This window comes from Taudactylus pleione, unplaced genomic scaffold (assembly GCF_031769625.1).
Source record: "Taudactylus pleione unplaced genomic scaffold, aTauple2 ptg000642l, whole genome shotgun sequence".
Classification (NCBI taxonomy): Eukaryota; Metazoa; Chordata; class Amphibia; order Anura; family Myobatrachidae; genus Taudactylus; species Taudactylus pleione.
This window is the reverse complement of record NW_028285044.1, coordinates 1,300,474-1,314,626: the sequence shown is the minus strand read 5'-3', so window position 1 is coordinate 1,314,626 and position 14,153 is coordinate 1,300,474. Positions and strand designations below refer to the sequence as shown.

The 14,153-nt window shown below is 44.7% G+C and overlaps 1 protein-coding gene across 3 annotated transcripts in view; it reads left to right on the top strand.

Moving 5' to 3' along the window:
- Positions 1 to 1,399, top strand: part of PLA2G6 (phospholipase A2 group VI) — a 114,860-nt gene extending 113,461 nt beyond the window's left edge. For all 3 annotated transcript variants that reach the window (XM_088455044.1, XM_088455042.1, XM_088455043.1), the window contains one exon: positions 441 to 1,399. The gene's annotated coding sequence lies outside the window, so the exon portion shown is untranslated. The remainder of the gene's footprint in view (positions 1 to 440) is intronic.
- Positions 1,400 to 14,153: the final 12,754 nt, after the last annotated feature.

The following is a 14,153-nucleotide window of genomic DNA, read 5'->3' as shown; positions in this document are numbered from 1 at the left end:
ATTGAATACGACCCTAAGGCGGGATTAAGCTCCGGGTTCCACACCCAGAGCTATTCATTTATTCTGCATGTAGAAAACCTTTTGTGCAAGGCGCGGTAACCCATAGATTCCGTGTAAAATGCAGAATCTATGGGTTTCCACACACGTTAAATCTAAGAGTGTGCAGTTTAACACAGACTTTTCCTTGCAACTTTTGCAGCTGTGAGTAAAAGTGCACCCTGAGAGCTTAATGCACGGGGGATACAAGGCCTATTTGAATAGGTCTGAGCCGGCATTTAGCCGAGGGTTAAACCCCGCAGCTAATCGGATATGCCCTTGTGTCATTAAATTTTAAGAATGACAGTATGCTGTCTGACCCTAGACAAAAAAATATATTTTTGCAGATCTTTTTCAATATTGGCAATTATATGTCACATTACTCTGAACTTTTTCTATTTCAGGTATGAGAGCGCTAAGACCTTGGATGTAATGACAACATAAATGGAGGAAATACCTGAATACTTAAATAGTCCTCACTCTTCATATACATTGCTAATTATAATTGATCTTATATGTTTTTATAACATTATTGATCACCTAGACCAGAGAGAAGGGTTAAATATTTTTCGCTTAAGAGTATTTTTATGATAAATGTAGGAGACTAATATATAATTTACTATTAACACATCTGTTTAAAACAGTGATTTGATCTTTAACCTGGACATATCAGATCTTTGTCTGGTAGTTGATACATTTAAACTATATTTATTACCTGTGTTCACCAATGCAAATGTAGGGCTCTACCATCTATATACTGCATTGTATCGTTAATGATGAAGTATAGCTGTTTGTGCACAGGAAATATCTGCTAACTGGAGTGATCAGATCCTTCTACATTGGCACTAATATCATCATCTATAAAAGGTCCAAAAACATTATAGACAGGAAAGTGAGATCCTTTTTGCTACACTAGACATTATTTGGGCTGCTAGCCAATATGAGCAAATCACATGGAGCAGTGATGTTTCGTGCTCACAGGATAGTGACAAATGGCCTGTTTATGCAGATTTCATGGTTCCGTTGACAGGGAGAGATCTCACCTAGAAGACATCAAAGTGGTAGACTCAGGACACAAAGTATTGTGTCAGACAATACATATGGGAAATCTAAAGAGACAGTACATATGGAGGAAGACCGATGTTACAGGCATTGCACATGGGGTAGCTTTAAGGGGTTGCAGGTAGAGTAAACTTACAGACCACTACTTGTAAAACTACTGTCATTTTGTCTGAGTGATTAATGAACCAATCCTAAAATCTAATATTCAATTATTATTGCATTGATTTCTATTAATGACTGTGCATTGCTATTTATTTATGTTAAACTGTATAAAACATATGATACTGCATGACTACATCTAGTAGTCAATGTGTATAATAAACATATACAGGTATTTCTACTGTACTGTATTTCCTGCTTCCATCAGCTGTAAGGTGTATTTCGCAAACTACATTTTCTAGTAGATAATGGGGTGTGCAATAAGTTTCTGGATGTGCAGTACATAGAGTAGACCTAATCTGACTGTCTGGTTGTGAACTGTAATCTCTGACTAAAGTTCTTGAGACATTTCAGGAAACAGAACCGTATATAAGAAGCACTATACACCGAGAAGTCAGCTTCACTTCCTTCAAGAAACTTGTTATGGAGCTCAACAGAGGCCACTGGAGAGCCACTGGAGAGCCATGATGTTCTACGGCTACAAGAGTGGTCTGCCATAGCAAGACAATTTTGACCGGCTGCGAGCTGCTTTTGGGGAGGAAGCATAGGCCCGAACCACTGTGTTTTAGTGGTTTGTAGAATTTCAGTGCTGGAGATGGTCCCAAGAAGACGAGCGCTGCGGCCGACCTGTGTCTGCCATCACCGAGAACAACGTTGCTGCCTTGCGGGCCATAGTTGAGGCAGACGCAAGGGTGACCATGGCCCACTTAGAGAAGGAGATAAGCACCTCATTGGGATCCATCCACATGATACTCCATGAAAATCTTGGCCTGAGCAAGGTTTCTGCAGACTGGGTGTCCCATCAGCTGACTCAATAGCAGAAGGAAGCTCAGGTGACTTGGAGCCGCAACATGCTGGCCAGGTTTGATGGCAGTCACTGAAACTCTGTCTGGGAGATCATCAGTTATGATCTACAGTTTCGACCCTGAGACCAAACAGTCGGCCCAATGGACCCCAGTTGGAGGTGCTCCACCACAGAAGTTCTGATGTGAGCGTAGCGTTGTCAAGCAGATGATTATTTTTGTGGTCAAGACCTGTAATGTAACTACTGTACCACACGTGCAGCAGCACACTGTCACTGGGGACTGGTACGCCAACCATTGCCTGCTGCAAGTGCTGGAAGCTGTTTCCAGGTGCCATCAAAGAACATGCGCTCGTGGTGCCCTTCTCCATCACGACAATGCACCTGCCCACAAGTCCAGGAGAGTGGGGGAGTTTCTGGCTCATGAAAGTATTGAGGACCTTGGTCATCTGCCATACAGTCCAGACCTGGCCACCTGCAACTTCTTAGTGTTCCAACAAATCAAGTGCAAGATGCGTGGGATTTGTTTTGAGTCACCAGAAGCTGCAGAGGAGACCTTCATCCAGCATGTAGAAGACATACCTGCTTCAGCCTGATCCAACTGCTTCAGCAAGTGGTGTGAGCACATGCAACTTTGTATAGACTCAACTGGCGAATATTCTGAAAAATTTAATGTTCACTTTGTTTTAAATATAATACATTTTGTGCATCTGGAAACTTATTGCACACCCATTAAAGAAGTTTTTCTTAGATTATTTCTACCATTTTTACCATTTGAGCAGTAGTCTTCATTGTCCTGCATGATGAAATAAAGAAACAGAGAACTTTATTTTAGAAGTAGAACATGTTCAGCCCTTGACATGTTATGTTATTTGCCTTGCTAAAACAGCACAATTATCTCTGTGAACTTCTGTTGATCCTGTCAATAACAGAAATGAGGAAAGTAGCATTGAGAGCACAAGCCCTAAGGATATGGCCCATCTCAACTACAGCAAGTGTGAAAAGGATAAAATAGATTGACCTTTCAGGCTTTGGACCTTATTCAGCTTCGGACGGAATTGCAAAGGTGCTCGCAAGCAGCTTTGCAATTCCGCCTGTGCAGATATGGTAATGCATAGGAGGCATCACGCTTCCTCCTGCATTACTTATCCGAGCTGCATTGTTCAACGCATCATTGAATAATCTCCTACATGCTGGTCAACCGGATGATATCGTCAGGTTCAGCATGTTTCCAGATGATTGATGAACCTGCACTGAACGTCTGCTCGTTCAGTGCAGGCTCATCACACAACTTACAAATGACTGCACAATTACAATGTTGTAATCGTGCAGTCGTTTTCAGATCTGGTAATGGATACCCCCCTTAACTCTAAGCATTTTATTATCTTTTAGTTATCCTTATTCTAGCTGTATAATGCTGGGTACACACTGACACATATATTGGCCGATCAATTGATCGGCCAATATATTTTGTGCCCGTCGGCCAGTGTGTACAGGTGCCCATACACGGTGCGATGCAGACGGATCATGCTGTCATTGCCGGCAATCGTGTGGTCCCCACAGACCACACCATATGCTGGCTTCCCCCTCCTTCATCTGAATGGGATCGTACATCGCATCCCAGATCAGATGGTTCTGCAGGAAGACCTGGGGATGCGATGTACGATCCCGCAGGAGCACGCAGCACGATATCAGGTACGATATCGTGCCCGTACATGGCACAATATAGTACCTATATCGTGCCGTGTATGGGGGGCCTTAACAGTGATATGTCTGAACAACGTCGTTCAGACATATCGCGTTGGCTGTGCTGCACAGTCAATGGATAGATAGACATATCTATAAAAGATAAAATAAATATTCCTTGCGCGCACATGTTAATGAGCTGGCAGCTTGTCCCCCAATGATAAACACCGAATCATAAAAAATAAATATATACTAAAAGGGCAAGCGGATCCAAGCGCTCAACTCTTAAGGATATAAACACATCCCGATTTTTCGTCAGGGAAAGCACAATATTAAAAAAACAGATAAGTTGTATATAGTCACGTTTATAGTCCCACTTCAAGTCCAAAAGATATAAGAAAAGTCAGCCCAATCCTGATTACATCAGCATGTATGGGTTTTCAACACCGTAGATCCAATGTTAGTTTGTGTTTCCTCATGCAAATATATGAAACAGAGGAAAAAACACATTCACAGTGTAAAACCATCAAACAATTTATTTTGCTCCACAAACCTACATTAAAATGGCTGCGTACCATAAATATCCTTTTTCAGAAAAGGCACACTCAAAAGCATCTAGAGGTCATTTAAGATAAGCTCCCGCTATTAAGCTATACCTCCTTTTCATTAGTCGATGGTACTGCTGCCTCTAAACTCCACCATATCTGTCCATCGGCAAGTGTGTATGGGCCATCAGCCCCTTCCAGGTGGCCGGTGGGACCCGCGGCTGCCTGGAAGATGATGGTCGTTCAGTGTATATGAACGAACATCATCTTCAGATATATCTGCAAATCATTCGATCTGCAGATATATCTGCTAGGTGGCAAAATTTAGGCCTGTTAATGAATTTTTGCCATTTCTGCAAACCTTTGCTCCCTCTCCAACTATTCAGTGGGAAAGCTTTCACTCCTCCTAACTCTTCCCTATTTCCTGTACAGACTTTGCTGCACTGCAGTTGCAACCTTTTGCTCCACAAACATGCAGCCTAGTGGCTGTCTAAGCGCATTTGCGCATATTGAGGTACACGGCCGGCCAAAGCTGTATTTGCTCTGTGGAACTTTCATTCACTAAAATCATACCTGCAAACGTCCACGGTTTGGCGCCATGTCTCACTGTTACATATAGATCTAGAGCAGTTCAATATATACTCTTTGCGGAAAAACCAACAAATTTAGTAAGTCGGGCAAAATTGGAAGCTTCTACCTTATTCTCCCAAAACCCTAAACAGAAAAATAGTAGATGCCCCACAAAGACATGAGATCTTACATACAAACACCAAAGGTGAGTATTAGGAAAAAACATTAAATAGTGAAAGTCCCATATCCTTAGAAGTTTGGTAAATGACCTTTTATTAAAAGTCCTGGGTATGTATGACCAAAATCTACATTTCTTAACTTCTGTTTTCATGAGATCATGTATCACATGCAGATATCAGGTGTGAAACCATTTCTTTCAACCTCAGGGGAACAGATTTGTGACGTCACTCATTAGGTTACATGAAGTAATGCAAAAACCTTTTGACATTGAAAGATTTAATTTCACAGAACGCTCACATTTGATAAAGTAACAAATTGCATATCAATCCATAATTATTGAAATCCCCTGGATCTTTAGTCGTGTGGAATTGATCACCAACCAGCGTGTCCCAAGATGGAAAAGGAACCAGTTAGAATCCACAAAGTACCAGTACTTTATGGTCTCAAAACAGATAGATGTCCAGATGATCCGTCAGGAGAACGTCCTTCCAGGGTATACAGTCACCTTGCTTTATGCGTCTCGTACCATAAAAGGTATTTCAGAAGCATGGTGACATGTAAATGCTCCCCTTTTAAACCCTATATAATTACAGCAAACCCGCCTAACAGGAAATAGTAGAAGCACTCTAAAACCAGGTATAAAAAAATAAAACAAAAATAAGATGGCCGCCATGCGTTCCAAATGCGACTCCTCTTCTAAAACTGGAAACAAGATGGCCGCTGTGCGTTACAAATAACAGAAGAGAGAAGAATAGAAAGACTCTGTAAATCCAAACCGTTATACATGCATTTAATGACCAATGGAAGAATAACTAGATGGTTCTTGGCTTTGTTAAATTTTACGTTGTCACCTAGTGTGTAGCCAGCTTAAAGGAGAGTATTGTGTGAGGGCTTTAAAGGTGAGTGTGAGCAGCTGCAATTGGGTTCTGAAGGGGAAGGGGAGGCAGATATAGAACGTTTGGAGAGGAAGATGAGGCGGGCAGCAGCATTGAGGACACATTGGAGTGGATAGAGGTGGGAGTCAGGGTACTCATATAAAGCAAGTGCAATTAGAGTAGATGAATCCACATCCTGCAAAGACAAATCTCATCTTTCAGATAGGGAAGACAACAGATGGACAAATATATATATGGTCTAAAGCAAGTTGTATAAATATGGAATATAAAATTATAAAGGGGAATTTTGTGAGGAGGAAATACACAAAGAGCCTGACAGGTGGATATATCTACTCATTTATTTGGACAGTCTTATTTTTCAAAATAAAATGATTAACCAAGGTATTTCAGTATCAGATAACCATCAATACAACAAAGCAGTAGGAAATTGCATTGTCACCAGACCTGATAATACGAAAGATGTGGGAATTTTATGTAAAAGAGTCAAGCCAAATGGATTGAAATGAAGTTAAAAAAAAAAATTATATGCTGCTTAAAGACAGCCATGAACTCTGAACTTCCAGCAACTGACTAATGCAACCTGACTAGATAACTGGATGCAGATTTGCGGTGATCCGCGCATTTATGCAGTCCAATGCCTCCGGTCTCTGGGGACAGACCGGAGGCGCTGGCAGTGGCGGCGGGCCCCCCCCCCCCATACCCACCGTGTCCACTAGACAACCAGGGACTTCAAGATCGGCAGCGGGAGCCGGCGTCCCGGGGGTTAATAGCCGGCCAGGGGAGGCAACCTTCCCTGTTGTAGCGGCTCCTCCCCTCGGCTCAGCGCGCCTTTCCAGAAGCAAGGTTTGGAGTCCCTGAGCTGCTTTCTCTGTGGGCCACGCTTCCTCTGAGGTCTCCAGGTGGCTCAGAACTCCTAGGACAGCAGTTGGGCCTGTCCCCCTGCGTACCTCACCATTTGGGTGAGTGTACACAGTGCTATAGCCTTCCCAGACACTGAGGGGGTCATTCAGACCCAGTCGTTTGCGCCGATGCGCTCGGACCGGGTCGATGGCCCCCCACAGAGCATGCGCACGACGGCGCCGGCACCGTCATGCGCATGCGTGAGACCCGCTACGACCGACAACGCCGGTCATAGCGGAACTCGATCCAAAGGGGGCGAGCTGTCGATGTTGATTGACAGCTCGCCCCGTTTGGAAGGCGGGCTGGGGGGTTGGCAGCCCAAACGGGGGTGTTCCCATGGGAACGCCTACCATTTGGGGGCGGCCCCACTGACATCACTAGTGATGTCAGTGGAGAGCTTCCGGCTCAGACAGCCGAAAGCTCTCCGGGGCTTACGACAAGGGAGACCCTACCCTAGGGTCTCGTCGTAAGCCGCGATGGTCTTGACCATCGCGACCATCACCTTAGGCGGTCGTAAGGCTGTGGGTGTTAACCCACAGCCTTACCACCGCAAAGGAGGACGTCTTGAAAATTCAAGACGTCCTTCCCTCATTCAGACCGACCGCACGCTCTGTGCGACCGGCTCTGAATGAGGTCCTGAATCTGGGCAGTTGAATGTAGCGACATTTGCAGTATATTATATGTAATGTTTATGTATATATATTTCTTCATTGTATGTGACTTATGCTAGTGCTGACTATTTGTGCTTTTTCTCTCACCTGTCAGTGTATATCTATCCCTTTTCTTTACAATCTTCCCTAATACAGGTGTACTTAGGGTGGTTCTGAGACCTCACATATATATACTTGTCAATATTTGTGAGGTTTGTCACATACTGTTGCGTGCTGCCCGTTGCCATATTTTAGGTGGAATTATGTGTTGCATACGTTGACAATGGGTCCCTGCAGCTAATCTTAGCGTCAGTCAGGACCAGTATAGCGCTGCTTAATATTTCCGCAAGAATGGTTAGTCAGATATGTCTGACCAGGAGAATAGAGCACGATACTGCACCCAGACTGTCGCTCCCTACTGGGGTTTTTCACAGTACATGCAATTCCCTCAGGTACCACAACAGTCTGTCATTCCACTTGCAGGGATTACCACAACAGCCACCCTGGGTGGATGTCGTTTCTACGAAAAACACAAAATGGTGTAATAAACGCCTTGAGGTTACTTCCCAGTTTGCTCTGCCGTCTAACGTAGGGTGAACTGGATGATGTATCGGGCTCCTTTCCCTCTCACACGAGGGGGAACCTAAATCAAGTATTATTATCCCTGCTTTGGTGCTAGTGGTCAGGTCCATCCTAGTTATAGAGGATGTTGAACCTGCCCCTAAATCAAACACCCTCAGTTTAAGCATTAAAGTGTCTTCGGCTGTGTTCCCCTTCTCTGACCAGCGGGTGGATCACATGGCGGGAGGTATCACAAAAGCGTTTGGCCTCATGTTTCCCATTCCCTGAGGCTCATCACAAGTAATAGGAATCACCTCCTGGGGTGGATTTTCATGTTACTCGTCTGATTGCGAGCGTTACTACGCCTCCCATTCCTGCCCGGACGGATTCTACAGATCCGTAGGTGGTAACTTTGCCTGAAATCAATATACTCTCTTTCAGAGGTTGTTGCCTGTCCAACCATGGCTATCGCATGGTTGGCTAATGCTATTGCATACTGGGCTGATGTATTTGTAAAGCTGTATTGTCTTCCGAATGGATAAATATAATAACACCCAGTGTACTTCCCTGTCACATCTTCTGCTGTATTCCGCTAATAGGTTATGGACCTTGTAATACTCTTCTCTATTTACTGCAATGTTTAGTTCTACTACAAGTATTTTATTAGTTATTGTTTATGCTCTTTATTTAGGATTTTCAATTCTAGTACAATAAAACAAATCATATTTCCAGCTGTATAAAATCTGTATTCCATCTGCTTAAAATTATAACAAAGAAGCGATGGCACAGGGCAAAGAAAGAAAGTGTGTATTGGGGGTAGGTGTCAGGTTTTCACATAAATTGTCTGTAAAGTATTTTCAGAAACCATGTGCAGTAAGAACAAAACAAGCGGTATCCGGGCGCATGTAATACTGTACTACACTCCTACATGACTGATCAGTCCGGAAGCTCTGCTCACTCTGGGCTTGATTAAGCAAGGAATGCAATAGCGATTACGCACGCAGTCTCACTGCGATCATATGCTAATCCTCTGCGATCGCTATGCCGTCACAGCACAACATAAGGACACCCACCTTTCTTTCCACACAGCTGTAATACTTAGCAAGACTGCAAAACCATCGGTAACATTGAGTAAATTTGCAGCCTCACGCTCACTTGCACAAGGTCAGACCTTACACGGAAATTGCTAACCTTGTGGTACGCAGTGCGAGCTCAGGCTGCGTATGGCATCACAGTGGATAATTTATGCACGTCCCTGTAACTGCATTCAAACGCACTGGTATGCCTGCGTTTCGCTGACCCCCCCCAGCCCATCACCCCCCCAACTGGTACTTCCTGTCAATCACTCTGCAATGGGTCTGCGTAGCCGCTGTGATTGCAGTCCCGATCGCAGTGGAGTGTTCCCGCACTGCGATGTATGCGCATGCGCAGAATGCAACACTTGGCCGATTGCATAAGTAATCACAGTTGCGATCCTTACTAAATCAGGCCCTCTATCCATAGTCCCAGCTCCTTAACCTATTACACTTTGCTGTCACCCTCATTCTGATAGATAATAGATAAGTAATACAATCCTGCATAAAACTCTGACTACATTCAATGGCAGCATGTAGCGGGTGCCTCAAAGGAGGAGAAGGAGGAAGGTATTGAAGAAAGGATTCAGCTCTGTGCAATAAAAAGGTACAAAGCAGCTGTAAACGTTTATTGCTGCCCTCACTGATTCTGTTTAGAAAAATCTTATCAAATCAATTAGAGAAGTGGTGACAGCTGTATTAGACTTAGCAAAATGGATATATGCAACAGGCAGAAATGAAAAATAATGTATATAAATACATCTACATAAAAGTATACATTATAGCTCACATATCAGTCACTATTATCCCTTTTTAGCAAAATAGTACATAACTGGTTTGCCTACTGTCCCAGAATGGGTGGGGGCTCCCAAATCTTGAGTGGTGATCCCGGCAGAGTATTCATGACTCCCACAGCTGCCCGTGTCCACCCGGCGCCCTCACCTCATTCAGGTGGTCGATGATGTGTTTCGTACTGAATTGGGTCATCATAGCCCCGCCCCCATTTTACAATGGCAGTAATCTCAGCATTGTATAGTGGAGATGGGGCCATGATAATGCAAACATGCCATCACGCCCCCGCACCACTCTCCTATGCTGCGCCATGCCCCCGCTGTGCCGACGGGGATTAGCCAGAAAGTCGGTAAGTATGTTACATAGGTCAGTAAGTTGAGAGGATCATAATACAAATATATAACATGAACATGAAACTGAAGGTAAATAGAACCCTGTCCAATGAGATTACTCTCTATAAATTATGGGAGACAGTTGATACAGCAGAATTTCAATTGTACCTGTTGGTGAGAAGAGTGTGGCTATTGTAATGTACCATGCCCGGGCTCAGCGGGAGCCACCTATTATCCGAGGACGCAGCATCTCATCAGTATCGAGAACATCGCTCATCTCAGTAACCCTCTGGTTACTCAGAATGGCTGGCTAACATCCATAGCCAAGGCACTTCAAGAAAACAGAAGCGACATTTGAGCCCATTCTGGTACTGGAAATTCGGGGGAAAAACTGTGGGGTTCCCCCTTATTTCCAGTAACCAACACTGGGCTCCAGCTGAGGAGGGGTAATGCCATAGGAGGGGGACATACATCATGGGGTCCCCTTGCCAAAGCATCCTCCCCCAAACTGGTCACCCCAGCCCTGGGACTCCTCAAAGTGGGGACCCCCCAAAAATGGGTTTCCTCACCCAGCGGCGGATTGGGATGGAAAGCCAGCCTGGGAAATTTATGGAAGCAGGCCTAATGGGGGACATGGTCTGTTGAGGGGGTGGGGTCTGTCAATTGGGGCAGTCTGCACACACAGAGTTGTCACAGCCAGCATGATTCAGCCAGAGCAGATCTCCCAGGAGAATTACAAACACAGATCCATGGAGCAGCTGGCAGAGGTAAGTCTCAAAAGGTAAAAACTAGCCAGGATTGTGACAAATGTTGTGCAGTAAACTTTAAACAAGCTTCAACATGCTTTTTCTTCAGCAATGGAGTCTTGCGTGGTGAGCATGTATACAGATCCTGGCGGTTGAGTGCATTACTAATTGTTTTCTTTGAAACAATTGTACCTGCTAATTCCAGGTCTTTCTGAAGCTCTCCACAAGTGGTCCTTGGCTCTTGGGCAATTCTTCTGATAATTAATTTCACTCCTTTTTAGAAATCTTGTGAGGAGCACCTGGTCATGGCCGTTTATGGTGAAATGATGTTCTTCCCACTTCCGGATTATGGCCCTAACAGTGCTCACTGGAACATTCAATATTTTAGAAATCCTTCTGTAACCAATGCCATCAGTATGTTTTGCAACAATAAGGTTCCAAAGGTCTTGAGAGAGCTCTTTGCTTTTACCCACCAGGAGATGTTTCTTGTGTGACACCTTGGTAATGAGACGCCTTTTTATAGGCCATCAGTTGGGACTGAACCAGTTTATATTAATTTGCACTGACAAGGGGCAGGATTGCTTTCTAATTACTGATAGATTTCAGCTGGTGTCTTGGCTTTCAATGCCTTTTTGCACCTCCCTTTCTTCATGTGTTCAATACTTTTTCCCTGTGTCATTTCACATTATTACACATAGCTTAACTTAATTTATGGACATCTATGGTTTGATTTCTTTGCATGTGTGGATTGCATTGGTTGTTGTTGACATTTGGTGAAAATTTCATTACAATAGCTCCATTACAAATATATTTCCTGAGAAAAATGTTGATGTGTTCAATACTTATTTTACCCGCTGTTTATAAACACTTGTATTTTCAAGGCCTTTCTACTGTAGCTGTGATGGCAGTGCATTCAGTGTGCTGGGACTCGCCTGTCCAGCTGTGATGAGACTATGAGTCAGTGATCTAGTTGCACATAGGACACCCGGGCTTCTTACCTAGAGCTCCAGGTCATGCTGTGACAGTAGTGCGGCTGCTGCAGGGTCCAAGATCACTGTTTGATGACTGTCAGACCCACTGGAGTACCGCTGGGAAGGGGAGCTGAGGAGGATGAGGAGGTGCTCCTTCCCCGGCTAAATCCGGCATCATGACCCGTTCCTAAGTCCTGTCCGGCATTGCATGCTGCCTGCACAGCTGAGGGGTGGTCTTGTGCACAAATGGACCACCCCTTCTAGCACAGCCACACTCTGCCACCGCAGTGGTTCCCTGGCTGGAGCACAAGCTCCATACATTCCGCTGTACTATCGCGGCACTGCAACGCTGCTCCTGGCTAATGGCACTATGAAGTGCCCGCTAGCCGGAGCAGATGACAGCTTCCGGTTTGCGTTCCACAGTGGAAACGCAAATCCAAGAAGCAAGGCAGCCGGCAGCCTGGCACATAGAAATAGGCCTGGCCCGGCAGAGGGGTGCATGGGTCCGGCCCAGCGGGAACTTTCCCGGTGGCCAAATCTGCTCCTGTCCTCACCTGAGGATACCCCAAGGTTGGGGTGAAGAGCGGGGCTATTTCTGGTACCCCTGGTGGAAGTGAGTGCAGGGTTAATGGGGGATAAATAGTATTTAATATTGTTCTCTACAGTGATACTACAGGTCCCAGCAAGCCAGCCCCGGCATGACAGTACTTGCAGAACTACAAGTACCACCAAGCTCGGGCACAAAGTGCCCGCTGGTACCTGAATCACCACTATGAAGAAAATATAAAAAAAATATATATATATATATATATAAGACAAAACAGACACAAATGATTTATCCCTTAAATATTCATGCGCACTGACACTACAAACTTACTTCTCCCTGGAGGTGGTCAGGTCCCTTCTCCTGGTAGAAGTCTTTGCTGTCACTGCGCAGCGCCATCTTCCCGAAGATGTTACTGGGAAGATGGCACCATGGATGAAGAGGAGGGACCTGCTTGCCAGACCAGGGTAAGAATACTTTAGATGCAGGGTAAGTGGTGCAGGGCCCGCTTGATTCATGTGCGTCTTGGGTGTGTATGGACCTCTTCATTCACTCCATTCACCTCTCCATCCACCATGACCTATAAATACTTGATTGGGTTCATTTCTGCGAACGTGGTGACACCATTCGTCGGAACTCTACAGAATGTTACTTGAAAGAATTCTCATCAACTTGGGACCGATATCACGGTGCATTATCCTGCTGGAATATTCCATCTTGTGGGGGTACATAAAGTTCATGAAGGGCTGCAAATGGTCATGAAGCAATGCAACGTTGCGGTCAATGATGTGTTCATGCAGGCCCAATCCATACCATGTGAATACACCCCACATCATTATGGAACTAACACCAGGCTGCATGGTGCCTTGTTGACAACTGGGGTCCATGGCCTCATTGGGTCTGTGCCACACCCAAATGAGGCACTGTGTCCGGTGTCCTAATATTAACAGAGGCACTCTGGTGGGTCTTCTGCTCCCATATCACATGAAAATAAGACTTAGGACCTGATTCAGACCCGCTCGCTATGAGCGATTGTTGCTATCTGCGCATGCATATAAGCCGCAGTGCGCATGCACAGACCAGTCACTGCGATGAGGAAGCGCTCGCTGTCTACAAACCTCCAGAGCACAAGTATGAGTGACAGGATTGGGGCGTCTGGGGGTTTGGGCTAGGCCAGGTCGGTGTAAAAGGGATGTGCTTGCACTAGCAGAGGTGTGGCATGGCGTTTTTACACCAATTTAAGGGCGTGCATAATTACATGTCAGCATCAGCACACACATCACAAAACTTATACACAGACAGTGGTGATTGCAATGCTTGAGGTAGCCTAGGGTCTACCTCAAACACTGTGATTGCATTCAGTGGTACCCAGTTACCAATGGTTGCATACACACAGAAGAGAGTAGCAGGTGCTGCTCATTGCAGTCGGATTGCTGTTAAAATGTGTATTTTTGCCCAAGCCAAATGAGTTTAAAAGCAACTACTTGTATATTTTCTTTTGTGTGTGTTTACAGGTTCCAAATACATTTTAGTGTGCTAAGAATTTACTTCATGTTTATTTACAATTAAAGACATTCCTAATTGTGAAAATCAAATGTCACATTGAACGCTTTTTTTTATTTTAAATGGTGCTCCTATGATGCTGCTG